This window comes from Mercenaria mercenaria, chromosome 6 (genome assembly GCF_021730395.1).
Source record: "Mercenaria mercenaria strain notata chromosome 6, MADL_Memer_1, whole genome shotgun sequence".
NCBI lineage: Eukaryota > Metazoa > Mollusca > Bivalvia > Venerida > Veneridae > Mercenaria > Mercenaria mercenaria.
In genome coordinates, this window is record NC_069366.1 from 54420334 (window position 1) to 54424929 (window position 4596).

The following is a 4596-nucleotide window of genomic DNA, read 5'->3' on the forward strand; positions in this document are numbered from 1 at the left end:
GAAACAAACATGTTATTAACAACTAGAAAAAAGAAAACTATACCTAGACATATAGTATATAATCAAATAAAATGTAATTAACAAAGGAAGTGAGAATACAATGACATGGGTTCTTTATAATGTATTATTAATAACCAAATTTCTTTTTTTGATTGCCTCTTTGATATATTTACACACATTAACAAGCTCATCTTTGTTGGTCGAATTTAGTAATGAATGGAACTTAAAAACTGATGGATTTACAAAATACTGTCGCTTAATATATTTTTTACGTATTTGCTGATAATATGGACAAATACAAATAAAGTGAAATTCATCCTCTAAGTCTCGTTTATTACAACACAAACAATAACGCTCATTTCGTGGAATATTGTTACGTAAATATCTTCCCGTTTGTATTCTTAAAGGATGAGCAGAAAGTCTTAGTCTAACAACATAGAATCTAAGACTACGAGGTAGTACGTCTAAATAGCATTCGTAATCATGACTTGTTTTAAATATTCTATACATATCTAGTACTGAACTATTATTAACACTTATATTCCATTCCTGTTTATATGTATCGATTATTCTTAATCGAAAATCACGTATGAATTTATCAATATGAATAGTGTCAGGATTATCAAACACATATGAAAATCCGTAAAAATTTAGTAACTTCTTAACATTTGATACCCAGTTTATACAACCACTATTACAATCGTCTAATGCCATATTGTATATTGTTTTAAGAATAATGTTATTACTATATACAAGTTTAAACCAATATTTAATAATTCTTACATATCTAACAATATATAGAGGATATCTATCTAATTCTCCATACACTGCAGCATTACATGTATTTATTTTGACTTGTAATAGTCTTTTACAAAACTTTAAATGTAAACGTTCTATCTCTTTAGATTTTGTATACCCCCATATTTCCGAAGCATAATTTAGTATCGAACCTACAAAAGCATCAAATAACTGACATAATATTTTTGGTTTTATATCAAATTGTTTACATTTAAATAATAGTGTGTTCATTGCCTTAAGGGCTTTACCAACTAAATGCTCCTGGTTTAATGAAAAATTACCTGTATAATTAAAAACAGTACCTAGATAGTTAAAATTATCAACTACTTCAATATTTTGGCCATTATAGCACCATTTTTCATCATGGCGTAATCTCCCCCGTTTACGAAAGACCATTATTTTTGTTTTTGTTGTATTAACTTTTAAACCCCAAGCACTGCAGTATAAATAAAGGTTGTCTAAATGCTTTTGGATTTCTTCTCCAGCCCGCCAGTGAGTGCACGTCTCGAGAAGGCACAGGGCATAGACGGAACTAGGTCATAATTATATTGGCCTTTTTCTGTCTGTGTCCTGACTGAAGCTGGCGGGGGTGGCCCTAAATGGGACCGTTTTGTTGAAAGGAGGGTACCTTCTTGGTTATTGGTGACGGCATGCGGATACCAGACGGCCTGCAGAGAAGCCCCTGAGCCTTCTAATCCTCACGCTCAACGTGGGGTGCGGGAGGGGAAGGGCACAACACTGACGATGGACCAGCGACGACACTTCTAGCCAGCAGCTTGCGGCTCTAACCGCCCTTGTTAGGGCGACCTGGATACCTCCAGTATTTGTCTACCACGTCTTGGGGAGCTGTCATCTATGGTCTCATTGGCCAGCCGATAGTGACCCACTTTGGCTTCAAAATTGTTTTTGACTTTGGCTTATACTCTACGGAAATTGCGTAGAGGTAAATTCATTTCACCAACTTTGGCTTCAAAAATTTTCTTTTACGGCATGCTTGGTGACATGTCCGCTGGGCCTACGATTGATTAGTATGACCGGCAACGGTCAATACTACGCAGCGCAGCGACACAAAATAAGAAAGAATAAAACAAAACAAAAACAAAGCTTTTGGATTTCTTCGGGCGATTTACCTAGAATGGCCATATCATCCGCAAACAATAGCAAAATCAAAACAATATCATCAATGTGTAGTCCAGAATGTATACTATCTTGTAAAAATAATTCTAAATCTTCTACAAACAGTGAGAACAATAGAGGCGACATTACCTCCCCTTGACGTAAACCGATAGCGTAGCTGAAGTAATCAGAATATGATGAGCAAGATTTTACACATGACTTAACATTTTGGTACATATTTTTTATTATCCTCAACACTTTACCTTGAATGCCAGTTTTATACATCTTTAACCACAAAGCATTGCGATAAATACTATCAAAACACTTAAACATGTCGACATATATAACATATAATCTCTTATTTTCATTGATATATTTCTGAACAATTGACATAAGAATATATAATGCATCAATAGTGGAACGACCTTTACGAAATCCGAATTGAGCATCAGAGATTATATTGTTGTTTTCACAAAACAATTCAATTCGCTTATTCAGTATACTGGTAAAAAGCTTTGAAAAACAGCTAACAAAAGTTATTCCACTATAATTATTTACATCATTTACTGATCCTTTTTTATGTAAAGGTATAATAACACCTTCAGTCCATTTATCTGGAAAATACCCCGAGTTTAAAATACAATTAAAAACATCACATAAGTGCAACGATAATATATCAATACATTCGATAAAGTAGTCGTTCATTAAACAATCATTACCAACAGATTTGTTACGCTTCAATTGTTTTACAGCACATATAATTTCATTTACAGAAATGGGCTCATCTAACTCTGGAAAAGTACAATTCTCAGCATTAAAATCATTATTACTACAAAATGTTTCAACTTCGACATTGTTACAATCAGACATATCGTTACTAAGATTTTCAAAAAATAATTTGAAATCTTCTGAAGAGATATTACAATTTTTCTCTGTATTTTTAGACTTGAAAAACTTCCAAAAATCTCTAGGCTTCTGTGTCTTTAGTTTTTCAATTTCTCTCATCTTATTTCTATATGAAAAACTTTTCTTTTTGCGTATTAAGTCCTTATACAATTTTTTCTTTGAACATAAAGTGTTTCTATTAACAGGGGTTTTATCCAAGTTAAATAATCGCAGAGCCTCTAAGTACGAGTTTCTAGCATTCCCACACTCTGTATCAAACCATTCTGTGTTTTTGATACAACAATTATCATCAAACATAGGTCTATTATTATAACTACATTGTCTAGAAAATAACGGGTCCGCAACACTGCGGATTACGTCTGAAAAACTTTCTAAAACATTATTAACTGATTGTTTGCTTAAATAATCTATATCATTTACAATATTGTTGAACTCTGGCAATTTTGAAATTATACCTGAATAGAATGCGAGGCCCTGCGAGGCCCTGTCAAGCATTTTATCAATTTTATTCAATGAGTTTAAATTGTAAAGTTACAAATGTAATATTCTTTTTATCACATGTTAGCTTTTACTGTCGAAACATCAAAAAAATCTACATTCTTTAACTGTTCAATTGGACCAACGTCTCTTATACTTTAAACGACGTCGACGTCAGAGCTTTTTTTACACCACTGTATTAATGGTTTCATTTCACTCCTGCGACGCCAAACATGATGTGGTAAACAATATTATATCTATTTCGATATATATATAAATGAATATTAAAGTCGAGCAATCACGGAATATCGAAATTTCATTTGAGCAGAACAGCATTTGAATTTTTTGGACTTTCTTTTAAGATAAGTATGTTGTTATGTTAAGGACAAGCATTTTTGTTTAGATTATAAAGTATCTCGTGCGCACGACACGTTATATCGAGCGCACGACATCAATTATCTTTATATATTACCTTTGTATGTATTCAGGTCATCAGTACGACTACCATCGTTTTTGTTTTTGATTCCTTTACTAGTATACTTAAAACTGTTTCACGGGTTTGCAGGGTAGTAATTTAAATACACGAACTGATGAAAAAAGACAGCAAAAATTTAGTGATGACGCAAAGGAATATAAAAGTCATTGACAAAATAAAGATTTAGTTTGTAGGCTTCGCCCATATATCAAAGAATTTCCCCGTTTCCCCTTAATTCATGTATGCAATTTTATAACTATAAGGACAATTTGCGAATTGATACTATCAGTCGAATTGCGATTTGTAGCTATTCTAACATAGAGAAAGCATCATTAATTATGATCGTTTAATTTCGAAGATTGGATGACGAATTATGTGCACTGCTCTCCCAAATGATGTGATAAACTGTACTTGCGGAAAGTTTAAATAACATATGTATAGGCAGGACTCCAATTATCTACTTGTCCGTATGTTTTTACTAATGACCTATAAATACACACAAAGAGCCTTGATATAGAATCTATATAGATAAGAAGTCGTACGCATGAGATAAGATGTTGTGTGCTCGAGAAAAGATAAATTAGATGTCGTGCGCACAAGATAAGATGTCGTGCGCTCAAGATAAGATGTCATCCGCACGTGATTATTTAATATTTGAAAAATAAATGCATGTCCTAAACATACCCAAGAGCATACCCCATATTTCACGAAAATATTATCCATTTCAAAATTTATACTTTACATCAGGAATAATGTGTACATCTATATGTATTTATCTATTTATGTCCCTGTTTACATGCATTCTTGATGCCAAATAAATGTAG